General features: G+C 42.8%; 1 pseudogene across 1 annotated transcript; it reads left to right on the top strand.

Moving 5' to 3' along the window:
• The first annotated feature begins 8,309 nt into the window (after positions 1 to 8,309).
• LOC308240007 (F-box only protein 46-like) lies at positions 8,310 to 10,100 on the top strand (annotated as a pseudogene). The gene has a single exon. The product of its transcript is annotated as an F-box only protein 46-like (transcript).
• Positions 10,101 to 13,190: the final 3,090 nt, after the last annotated feature.

Below are 13,190 nucleotides of genomic sequence, written 5' to 3'. Positions count from 1 at the left end.
TCTCAGCAGAATACATAGGCAGCAGAATAGCAGACATTTGTTGTAGCAATATCTTTACCGATATAGCTCCTAGGGCAATGGAAACTAAGGAGAAAATAAACAAATGGGACTATATTGAAATAAAAAAACTTCTGCACAGCAAAAGAAACCATCAACAAAACAATAAGAAAGCCCACTGCATGGGAGAACATATTTGCCAATGTTATCTCTGATAAAGGCCTAATCTCCAAAATTTATATGGAACTCACACATCTTAACAAAAGGGAGATAAAAATCCAATAAAAAAATAGACAAAGGACTTAAATAGATATTTTTTAAAAGTGGACATACAACAGGCCAAGAGGCATATGAAAACATGCTCAAAATCACTAATCATCCAAGAGATGCAAATCAAAACAAAAATGTGGTACCATCTCACACCTTTCAGAATGGCTATTCTCAACAAATCAACAAACGACAAGTGCTGGCAAGGATGTGGAGAAAAGGGAACCCTCGTGCACTGCTGGTGGGAATGCAGACTGGTGCAGCCACTGTGGAGAACAGTATGGAGTTTCCTCAAAAAACTAAAAATGGAACTCCCATTTGACCCAGTGATCCCACTTCTAGGAATATGTCCCAAGAAAATAGAAACACCAATCAGAAAGGATATATGCACCCCTATGTTCATAGCAGCACAATTTACCATAGCTAAGATTTGGAAATAGCCTTATTGGCCATCAGCAGGTGAGTGGATTAAAAAACTGTGGTATATCTACACAATGGAATACTACGCTGCGCTAAAAATGAAGGAACTCTTACCTTTTGCCACAACATGGATGGAACTGGAGAGCATTATGCTAAGTGAAATAAGCCCGTCAGAGAAAGATAAATATCACATGATCTCACTCATTTGTGAAATGTAATGAACAATATAAACTTATGAACCAAAATAGATCCAGAGACAGAGAAGCATTGAACAGACTTTCAAACCTCAGAGGGAAGGCAGGAGAGCCTGTGGGTTAGAGATCAACCAAAGGACTTGTATGCATGCATATAAGCATAACCAATGGACACAGACACTATGGGGGTGAGGGCATGTGTGGGTGTGGGGAGCGGGGTGGCTGGGGAGAGGTAAATGAGGGAAAAATGAGACATATGTAATACTTTATGTAATACTTTAAATAATAGAATTAAAAAATAAATTTAAAAAAAGACACAGTTTCAATGCTTTGAATGTAATCTGCCTAATAAACAAAGATTCTGTGCTCTGTCTTTATCAGGTCTTTGATTACTCAGAATAGTTGAGTCTTCTCATTGTTATTCTTTTTGTTATTAAAAAAGCAAAGGCTTTTTGCATCGATTGAAACTCTATATATGCTACTGATATTTTTAAATCACTTTTGGCTAAATAAATATTATCTGTGATCATATATAGTCAAGGTTCCAAATCCTTTAATGTTTTGGTTTTTTTTTACCAACTTCCCCCAAATCAAATTCAAGATGAAGTTTTTTTTAACTCCAAACTAACTGTAGTTTTGTGTGTGTGTGTGATTTTTTTTTTGTTTGATGCTTTGCAAAAATGATCCTACAAAAATGCTTCATCAAGAAAATTCATGGAATAGACCCTGATAAATACTCTAGCATGTAGGTTTCTGATAACATTAAGAACATAACAGTAAACTGGGTAAGAATAAGTCTAGAACCTTAATTTAAAACTTACTGATTTATAAAGCTGCTAACTCAAGATCAAGATGACCAGAACTAATTAGAGGGGACTAAATAAACTAATGAGCATGATTATAATTTTTATGAGTTCTTAATATTGTTCTCTAATATTTTACTTTTCCCGATTTAAGGGGACTTTTTCTCCTAAGCTTCTATTACTTACATAATTTGATAAAATATATTTTTGTAAACAAAGATAAAACATTTACCTTTTTCTCTCTACCTGATTCCTCCAGAATTTAGAAATGCTTATTAAATATTATTTTCATAACAATATATGTATTTGCATAAGTAAAATAAAGAATCCATTCTCTTTATACCATAAAACAATTAGAAATATTAGCTCTTTTAACAAATTTTATATTCTGAATGTCCATGAGATTTTTGGAAAATTATTATTGTTGTCTTCTTATGCTCATCGCCTTGCTAAAGAAGGGCCACTTAATTAGCTGGTAGCTTTGGATTTTCCCTTAGTGACTTACTTTATTATGTCTTAAATGGTGACTAGACAGTACTTTGTTAGAATCTGTTTAATCCTAACTGGAGTCTTTACTTCCTTTGAGGGTACTTCTGTTGGCAAATGGAAAGGTAATTTTCTAGTGAACTATTATTCCCTAACCATAGCTGCATTAGCAAACTCCACTGAGTGAGCCTTGGGTTAACAACACTGATCCTTGGATTCCTTAGCAAGGGTTATATTGGATAATCAAATAGCATTCAATTATCTTCTTGCAGAACAGAGCCGCATCTGTACCATAGTCAATACCTCGTGCTGTTCCTGGATCAATACTTCTAGTGAATTTGAATTAGAACTTGAGAAAATTAGAAAAATAACACAGGGCCTCTCTGGTCCAATGTCTTTCAATAACACCCTCTGGTTTCCTGCCAATGTTTTTAACTGGCTTCCTTCAGGTATAAGCGCTTGGTTAAGATGAAGATTTTAAATATTATCAATGATTGTGTGCTTGTATTTCAACTTTTTATGCTACTGCTAATTCACATATGCTACAGAAAATCAAGCATCAGTATGGTCACTCAGTGGATTGAAATAATAAAAAGAGCCTATTCATCTGAAACTTTAGGTAACTTGATTAAATCCACAAGCAAGGAAACTGTCTAATAGTCATTTCCTGACTACTTCATTGTTACTCAAATGTGGCTTACTTAGGACATTGAGTTACATTTGATAACTTATCTCATTTTTTCATCAGAACATCCAAATAAGTAAGAAAGTCCCATTTTACAGCTAAGCAAATTAGAGTGCCAAACTTACAAAGTCTCACAATTTATAAATAAACTAGAGGCTCAATGCACGGATTCATGCACCGGTGGTGTCCCTCGGCCTGGCCTGCAGGGATTGCGCTGAAACCAGCTCTCTGACATCCCTCGAGGGGTCCTGGATTGCAAGAGGGCACAGGCCAGGCCGAGGGACCCCACTAGTGCACGATCTGGGCCGTGGACGGACCACTGAGGGAGGTTGGCCAGCGGGGGAGGGACTGCAGGAGGGCTCCAGGGCGTGTCCAGCCCTTCTCGCCCAGTCCCAATCAGCCGGACCCCAGCAGCAAGCTAACCTACCCGTCAGAACGTCTGCCCCCTGGCAGTCAGTGCTCATCATAGTGACTGGTCAAATGGTCAAATGAATGGTTGAACACTTAGCATATTAGGCTTTTATTATATAGGATGATTCATCTGGGATTGGAACCCAGGTAGGTTTTCTCTAAAATTTATTCTGTGATATTACTTGTCAAAACAATGCATTAAGGTAAAATGTTTAATTATATAAAATCCTAAGGTAAATGTATTCATATAAATAGGTTTAGAATAGAAACATGGATATTTTAACATGAAAAATATTTTCATCTTCAATATTGATGCTTAAAGTTTAATGATATACAAAATTAAACCAAGAGTCAGTATATGTAACTCTATCAGCTGATTAAGTGTGAGCTATAGGAAGAAACACATTTTGATGGATTTTGGTATCTTATATTCTATTAGCAATTTTTAAAAAATAATGATGGCCATGACCTATTTCTTAACCCACTAATGGGTTGTGATTTACAGTTTGAAAAACACTCATTTAGACAATGATGAACAGCCATGTTTACTATTTTGAGCAACTGAACTATTTTGAGCAATCAAAAACCTGATAATGACTTCTTTTTAGCACCTAAGTACAATTGATTTTGCCAATTATTATGTTCAACTGAAAGAAAAAGACAAAACAACCTAAAGCTCCTTCTCAAGAAGGTTGTAGTCAGGATTCACTCTTCTTGTCTAGGAGGCAGGCAGTGGCATCCCCTCACAAGTGTTGCTCCCCCAAGCAATTTTTCTCCCCATTCAACCTTCTGTAGCCAGCTAGGGATCCCAGATCTTTTTTCTACTTGCACTTCAATACCTGATCTTAATCAAGTTTCCAATTTCTACCCAGTAAAATAAAAGTTACAAAATGGGGGAGGGAGGCAGTGCTAGAACATTTGACAAAAATATGTCAAAAACCCCCAGAAAAAATGATAATAAATGCATTGGCTCCTAAACACAGTTTCAGGCCACTATGTCAGCAATAGACTCCATGAGTATTATATAATAGCTACTATATGGAATTATAGACATAAATATGAATCAATCTGGTTAGCTTATGTTTTTCTTAATATTTTGAAAAACTTGCTATAAATATTATTTAAACTTTTCATGAAGGTAAACAAAAACTAGCTGTTATTAAAATTTTTTGATTAAAACTTCCAAATAATAGCCCTGCCCAGGTGGCTCAATTAGTTGGAGCATCATACTGTACACCAAAAAGATTATAGGTTTGATTCCCATTGAGGCACATACCTAGGTTGTGGATTTAGTCCCCTGTCAGGGAGTGTAGAGGAGGCAACCAGGCAATCGATGGGTATGTTTCTCTCACATTGATATTACTCTCTCTCTCCCTTCCTCTCTCTGTAAAAATCAGTAAAAACATGTCCTCAGGTGAAGATTTAAAAAACAAAGAAAAAACCTTCCAAATAACAAAATAGCATATACTGAAAAATAAATTGTGACTGGTTCAGTCTAACACATTTTTAAAATTTTATCTTTATTGTTGAAAGTATTACAGCTGTCCCCCTTTTTCCACCTTTAACCTTCTTCACCCCACATCCCTGAGGCCTTCACCACACTATCGTCTGACTTTTTTTTCCTACTATTTCAAGGCACTATGTCATATTTTGGATTCTTTTTTTTTTTTTTTTTTTTTTTTTTTTACTAAATGTAAACTGCAACCATTATCCTATATAATAAAAGGCTAATATGTAAATCGACTGAATGGCAGAACAACTGGTCACTGTGATGCACACTGACCACCAGGGGGCAGGCGCTCAATGCAGGAGCTGCCTCCTGGTGCTCAGTGCGCTCCCACAGGGAGCACCACTCAGACAGAAGCCGGCCTCACAGCTGGCAAGCGCAAAGGTGGTGGTGGGAGCTTCTCCCACCTTCACGGCAGCGCTAAGGATGTCCGACTGATGGTTTAGGCCCACCTAAGCTGTCAGTCCGACATCCCCCAAGGTCTCCTGGACTGCAAGAGGGTGCAGGCTGGGCTGAGGGACAACCCCCCACCCCCAAGTGCAGGAATTTTGCGCACTGGGCTTCTAGTTGTGAGATAAATGGAGATACTGGAGATAGTTCTAGTTGGTTGTTTATCCAATAAAGACACTTTTATTGTTCTCCTTCCCAACTATATCTTACCAAAATTGTTCTTCAGGGTATGAAATAAAGTATGACTAATGATAAATTATTAATACTTTATTACTCACTTTATCAATTTTACTGTTTTTTATTGCCATTTTATTCTTTACTAGAGGCCTGGTGCATGAAATTCATGCAGGGGGGGTGTCCCTCAGTCCAGCCTGCACCCTCTCCAATCTGGGACCCCTCAAGGGATGTCTGACTGCCCACTTAGGCCCAATCCTACCGGGATTGGGCCTAAACAGGCAGTCGGAAATCCCTCTCACAATCCAGGACTGCTGGCTCCCAACTGCTCACCTGCCTGCCTTCCTGATTGCCCCTAACCACTTCTGCCTGCCAGCCTGATCACCCCCTAACAACTCCCCTGCCAGCCTGATTGATGCCTAACTGCTCCCCTGCCAGCCTGTTTTCCCCCAACTGCCCTCCCCTGCAGGCCTGGTCACCCCTAACTGCCCTCCCCTGCAGCCCTGGTCCCCCCCAACTGCTTTTCCCTACAGGCCTGGTTGCCCCCAACTTCCCTCCTTAGCCGGCTTGGTCACCCCTAACTGCCCTCCCCTGCAGGCTTGATCTCCGCCAACTGCCCTCCCTTGCAGGCCTGGTCCCTCCCAACTGCCCGTCCCTGCTGTCCATCTTATGGTGGCCATCTTGTGTCCACATGGAGGCAGCCATCTATGACCACATGGGGGCAGCCATCTTGTGTGTTGGAGTGATGGTCAATCTGCATATTACTCTTTTATTAGATAGGATAGAGGCCTGGTGCACAGGTGGGGGCCAGATGGTTTGCCCTGAAGGGTGTCCCAGATCAGGGTGGGGGTTCCCTTGGGGCGTGAGGTGGCCTGGGCGAGGGGCCTGTGGTGGTTTGCAGGCCGGCCACGCCCCCTGGTGACCCAAGCGGAGGCCCTGGTATCTGGGGTTTATTTATCTTCTACAATTGAAACTTTGTAGCCTGGAGCAGAGCCAAGCCTTCTGCTTGCTCCGTGGTGGCAGCCATTTCTATTGGGATTTATGTATCTTCTATAATTGAAACTTTGTAGCCTTAAGCAGAGGCCTGGGCCGGCCAGGGTGTGAGGAAAGCTTGGCTTCCTCCATCACCGTGGGCAACCCTAGCCTCCTGCTCTTTCCAGCTCAGTGGCTGCCGCCATTTCTGTTTGGACTTATGTATCTTCTATCATTGAAACTTTGTAGCCTTGAGTGGAGGCCTAGGACATCAAAGGTGGAAAGCCTGGCTTCCTCCATTGCCGGGGAAACTCAAGCCTTCCTCCTGCTCTCTGTGGCTGTAGCCATCTTGGTTGGGTTTATTTGCATATTTGCTCCTGATTGGCTTGTGGGTGTGGCTTGTGGGTGTAGCGGAGTGATGGTTAATTTGCATATTACTCTTTTATTACATAGGATTTTATTTTTAAAATGTGGGTATTATGTTTTAAAATATATTTATAAAAATACTAAACTATTTTAGAGAAAATGATTCTGGACAACTGTGTCCTGAAAAATAGTACAGAGTAATAATGCTGTATTTGCTTTTAGCATATAACTGTACTTAATAAAGAGCTGGCATATACGATAAGAATCATAGAAATAAGAGAACACTGAAGGCTTTCTGCAAGACCATGAATTTATCGCACTGGAAGCTACATACCTGTACACATGGCAAAGATTACTTCCTAGGATATGAAAAGAAAAGGAAGTGAACCTCCATTTCATAAACAGTAAATTTTCCCAAGTGCAATACCAAAAAAATATATTATCAGTCAGTCCTTCCCTAAAATGATTTTTCAAAGAAGAAAAAACAGACAAATAGAGGCTTAACTATAAGAATTTCCTCAAATCTTTATTTGGCCTTGAACTTTTATTTCTCATAAACATCCTCTTCCTGTAGCAAAGTACATACATAAGAAAAAGAAGATTCATTAGCCTCTTAGCCACACAAACCTGACAAAAGTCCCCAAAGAATCCTACATAAAACAAGAGAATAGTTATATAAATCATGCATATAAATAAATGTCTACTCTCATTTCCTATTCCAGGAAGCCTTGCACTGTTGACTGAGGTTCCAGATGAAGAAAAGAAGTATAAAAATCCCTTTCCACATGGCAATATCTATTGCTATTAATATAAAGAGAATTATCAACTCATTTAATGGAGATGATCTAGTTTTATTTGTTAGTGAATACATACTTATTATTTTTACTCATGGGATATGACACCTTCTGGTGTTGGCAGCTGCCAGATTATGTTAGCACCTGCCTATAGTGGTTAGTGAATTGGAGAAATATTGAGGACTTTATGAACACCTGTAATTGTTATCACTTGTCCTTAGACATGTACTCAAAACTTCCTCAAATCCATGGCAAACTGAAGTAAAATGTATTTAGTGACTTGATTGTTGTTATTTTTATTTTCCAAAGCTGATTGTTCCTTGCCCTGGCTCGTGTGCTCAGTGGTTGGCCCACACACCAGAAGGGTCGCTGGTTCGATTCCCAGTTAAGGGTACTCGGGGAGCATGAGGGAGACAACCAGTCGACGATGTACCTCTCTCACTTTGATGTTTCTCTCTCTCTCTCTCTCTCTCTTTCTCTCCCTCTCCCTCCCTCTCCCCCTCCTCCCCTGCCTTCCATTCTCACTGCAAAGCAATGGAAAAAAATCCTCTGATGAAGATTAACAGAAAAAATAATAATAAAATAAAAATAAATCTGACTGCTTAGAGATTCTTTTCTTAGCTCTTGGGGACAGATTTTTAAAAAATAAAGTTTAGGAGTGGGGGGAAACCTGCGTATCTGAGGGAGCTTCAGCGAGGGGAGATGGTGGCCTGTGGAGTACCCCACCACCATCCAGGTCCTGAGATGCAGTGATCCCCCGCCTCTCTGCCACCATTCCCCAGAATGGACCGCGGAGGCCTCCTGCCCTTCCAGCTGTGGTGCCTTCAGCCTTTTGGCACCTACTCACAGAACCAGCCGCGCCCATCTTCCACAGCCCTCAAGCCGTCAGCCTGTTCTGAGTCAGGCAGCAGGGCTGAGCCAGACCATGGGCCTGCCCACTCAGAGAACACACCATCCGCCTTGGCCCCGGAGGCCCCTTCCTCCCAGCAGCAGCTGCTGGTGATGAGGGTCGAGTCCTGCTGGACACGTGGTATGTGATTAAGCCTGGGAATACAAAGGAGAAGGTGGCCTTCTTTGTAGCCCACCAGTGTGGTGGCGGCAGCCGGGCCAGCCCCATGAAGGTCAAGGGGCACTGGGGCAATGACAGCTCCAAGGCCAAGCGGAGGAGGCACTGTCTTGAGCCTACTAAAGCTCCACCAGACCCAGGGGGGCTGGAGGGGCCCCCTGCTGCTCAGGGGACTCCAGCTGCAGCCAGTGAAGATGTGGACCTGCTCTCTGTGGCTGAGATGGTGGCCCTGGCGGAACAGCAGGCTGCCCTGCAGAATTATCCACACCCGGGTACCCCAGCACCTGTGGTCACTGTGTCGGCAGAGCAGGGTGGTTCTGCCAAGGGGCTGGGGTCTGAACGGCGGTCTGGTGGCTGGGACTGCAGCCGTGTGGCTGAGGCGGTCGCTCATTTCGAGTCCCAGCGGGACAACCCTCCAGCCGAGGGCTTCCGCAAGGAGGAGAGGCCTGGGCCAGGCCCGGGGGTACGCATCGCCTTCCATATCTCCAATGGCCGAGAGCCCTGTGCACCAGACGGCAGCTTGCCCAACCGGAGTGGGGGCCAGCCAGGCTGTGCCTACCCAGGCAGCCCAGGACCAGGGGCCCAAGCCAAGGACAAGATTACCTGTGTCCTGTACCAGCTCATTAGTCCCTCTCGGGACGCCATCCCTAGCAACGTGGAGTTCCTTCTCTCCAGGGCAGACCGAATCCAGCGAGGGGGAGGCCCCAGCTCCTGCCAGGCCAGAGGACACTCCCCCGGCAACCCCTGCCACCCCCTTCCCCGGGACTGCAGAGCATCCAGCTTCCACATGGATATGGTGGTGACAGGCGTGGTGGACGAGTCATCTTCTTTGGCAAGGATGGTACCAAGAATGTGAAGGAGGAGAGAGTGTGCCTGACGGTCAGTCCTGGGGAGTCACCTCCACCTGGCCAGCTCTTCTTCCTCCCGTCCTGGGGGCCGGACGGACCTCCCGAGCCACCCCCAGCAGACTCGCCAGCCACTGCACCAGGCCCAGATGACACTGAGAGCACAGTAGACACCTCCTTGTGCCGCCCATACTGGCACGTGTCACACGACTTCCTGGAAGTCGGCTTCAAGATCCAGAGGCTGCTGGAGCCACGGCAGTACATGCTTCTGCTTCCCGAGCACGTGCTGGTCAAGATCTTCAGGTTCCTGCCCACCTGGGCCCTGGCTGCCCTCAAGTGCACCTGCCACCACTTCAAGGGTATCATCGAAGCGTTCGGTGTTCGGACCACAGATTCACGCTGGAGCGGAGACCCCCTCTACAGCGATGATCCTTGTAAGCAGTGCCGCAAGAGATACGAAAAGGGCCATGTGTCACTCTGCCGCTGGCACCCTAAGCCCTACCACCATGACCGGCCTTAGGGACGCTCCTACTGGATGTGCTGCAGCCCAGTCCATTGAGAGGCGCCTGGCTGCCGCCTGGGTCTGAAGATAACAACTGGGTGCTGCCCTGCATTGGGCCTGGTGGGGGCGGGGGCCAGGCTGGCGGGAAGGAGGGGAGGTGAGCCAGGGGAGGAGGGGAGCCCACCATGCCCGCCCCTCTCCGTGGGTGCCGAGTGCCAGGACTTGGTCACCAGCCCTATCCCAAGTCCAGGCAGTGTTCATCCCCCTCCAGACTGAGCTGGGATTCAGGGGGATGACCTAAGAAAGCACTCTGATTGACTGGCCCCTATTGGTTTTCTGTTCTTAAGACCCAGGGCCAGGGACCCTCGTGGAGGGTGTTTTTTTACTAGCATCTCAAGTTTCTACTCCATTCACCCTGGCACCTTTCCTGCCACTCTACACCCCAGGGACCTACCAGCAGGGAGCAGATGGCAGCTAATTTTGGTACTACTTAAGGGTTCCCCCATCCTGGCCCCCTTCTGGACCCCCTAGCTATCCCCATTCTCTGTCTCTGGAGCTGGTGTTCTCTCTCCCAAGAGGCTGCAGCACCCAAGGCTGGTACCTCTCCTAACCTGTTTCAGAGCTTACCTCATCTTCGGGAATTGGGGGCCATTCAATCACAGATTAAACTGGGTACGTTTCATGGCAGCCTGCCATTTCTACATGTTTTCCCCATTAAAACAATAAAAATCAGTTTTCTCCTTACCCTCAAGCTACTAGTCTCTCCACTTCCCCCAAAGGGGAAGAAAAAAGAAAGTTAAACTATAAAAATTTCCCTCCTCCCATTATTTACCATCACCACAGCTAAAAAAAAAAAAAAAAAGCTGTGAAGCCCTTTGCCTTGCTCTTGACAGCGTGGTGGGCCAGTGGGCAGGGACTGTGGGTTTGAATTTGGTTGTTTTCCTTCTGCTCTGGGTACTTGTTCAGGCTTTAGGGTCTCCACCCTGAGCCTCATATGTTTCTTTAGAAAAAGACTTTGGTTAACTGAGACCTTGATTTTTCAGGCAAGTGGGTCTGGGGTGTTTTTGTTTGTTCTGTTTGGGCTTTGTTTTTTTTTTTTTTTTTTCTTGTTTTCTCATCCCTGTGGTTCTGAAAGCCTCTGGTGTGTGGCATCTGACCAATTTTGAGTTGGTCCTTTCTATAAAATCCATATTTATTAAAAAAATAAAAATAAACTTTATTTTAGAATAGTTGATTTACAAAATTATGACAAAACACAGAGAGTTCCTATATACCCCACACACAGACTCCCCTATTACTAACATCTTACATTAGAATGGTACATTTGTTATAATTAATTAATCAATATGGAACAATTTTATCGATTTAATATCAAGCCTGTGGATGAAATGGGCCACATGCTAACCTGACAAGTCCTGGGAAGGCCTGTATGTAACCACAAGGATGGTCTGAAATTAAAACTTTAACTAAAAGCAGTTATGGTGGGTAGTCATGTCCTAGGCCGGTATCTTCCCTAACAAGGTCAATCCTTAGCTTAACTGAGCCTATTGTCTTTTTGCATGTAAGATAACATAACCTTCAAATATCAGGTTAACTTGTAACTTCCCTTTTTCTGAACCCCTCAGGGCACAATCAAATGCCCTGGGCACAGGACAGATACCACAAATTCCTTCATTATTATTGTTATCATGTTAATTGTTGACTGTTAGCTATCCCATACCCACCTAAGTAAAAGAAGTATGTGTCTATCATTTTACTTTTTATCCAATCCCAGAGATCCACCCCCCACCACCACTTTGCTTTCTCCCACCTCTCTAATCTATTACCAGTGGATTTCAAGTAACCCAATTAAGTCTCCTCCTTTGATTGTAATGTATAAAACAAGGTGAAAAACCGCCATTCTCTAGAGCATTATCCCAATCCATTGAGATTCTTCTTCCTGGCAATTGTTGACAGTTTGGCTCAAATAAACTCACAAAAATTATTTACAGGTTTGAATGTTTTTACATTAACAAACCTTTATTTAGATTTTCTTAGTTTTCATCTACTGTCATTTTCTGTTCAAAGATCCCATCCAGGATACCACATTACAATTAGTTCTCTTGTCGTCTTTGGCTATGTCAATGCCTCAGATTTTTCTTTCTTTCTCTCTCTCTCCCTTTTGCTTTATTTCTTTCCTTCCTTCCTTCATTTCTTTTTCTTTATTTTGCTGACCTTGACAGTTTTGAAAAATATTGGTCAGATATTTTGTAGAATGTCCTCCAATTTGGATTTGTCTGATAATTTTATTACTGTTATTGGACTGGGGTTATATGGTTTTTTGTTGGAAGACCACAGAGGTAAAATGCCATGATTATCACCTGGCTTAACTCGATCGGCTGGCTTAACATAGTGCTTCTCTGATTTCTCCACTATAAGTTAACCATTCTTCTTTCCTTTTCTATGCTGTGTGTAACCTTTGTAAGAAAGTCACTATTAACAGCCCAAATCTACGGGTGGGGACTTGTGCTATGAATCCTTAAAGGTGGAGTATCTACATAAATTACTTAGCATTATTTGGATGGGAGATTTGTCTATTCTCCCCATTTATTTATTTATTCGATCATTTATATCACATGAATTCTTGGAGTTTTATTTTATACTTTGATATATTTTGTTCCTCAAAAATCTTGAAATTTCACCCATTGGATGTCCTTTCCATTGGCTCTAGTGTAACTTTCAGTACTCCTCACACCCTTAATGTGGTTTTCTTTTGCTTTTATTCGCTTTATGTTATGAGAACTTCTTTAGTTTTTTATACAAGATGTTCCACATCATTTATATATTTTCTGTCCCAGTCTTATAATCAACTATTTCGTCAAGAAGCCTTTTTGCTGTTATTGGGGAATGGTCTCAGAAATCAAAATTTGTGTGTGCTAATTGCTACTGTGTGATATTGGCTATAGGCCAGAGTAAGGAAATATATGCATATATTCTATTGATTTTATAGATTATTTTATAAATAATAAGCTACTAATTATTTTATATATCTTAAACTACTAATGCCTCCATTATAATACTGATTTCTCCAACTCTAATCTACTACAGTTTGGATCATTTTAGACTATTCCTTTATTTACCTATAAATTCCCACTCAAGCAATGAGAAACCTGACTCCCACCATCAACCATCCATTTACTGAATTGTTAAATTCCAGTATAGATGCATTGCGGTATCTGGATTGATAACCCATATACTCATGGGAAAACTCT

The sequence above is a fragment of the Plecotus auritus genome, assembly GCF_963455305.1.
Source record: "Plecotus auritus genome assembly, chromosome: X".
Taxonomy (NCBI): Eukaryota; Metazoa; Chordata; class Mammalia; order Chiroptera; family Vespertilionidae; genus Plecotus; species Plecotus auritus.
Note: the sequence above shows the minus strand (reverse complement) of the source record. Positions and strands in the feature narration are given on the sequence as shown.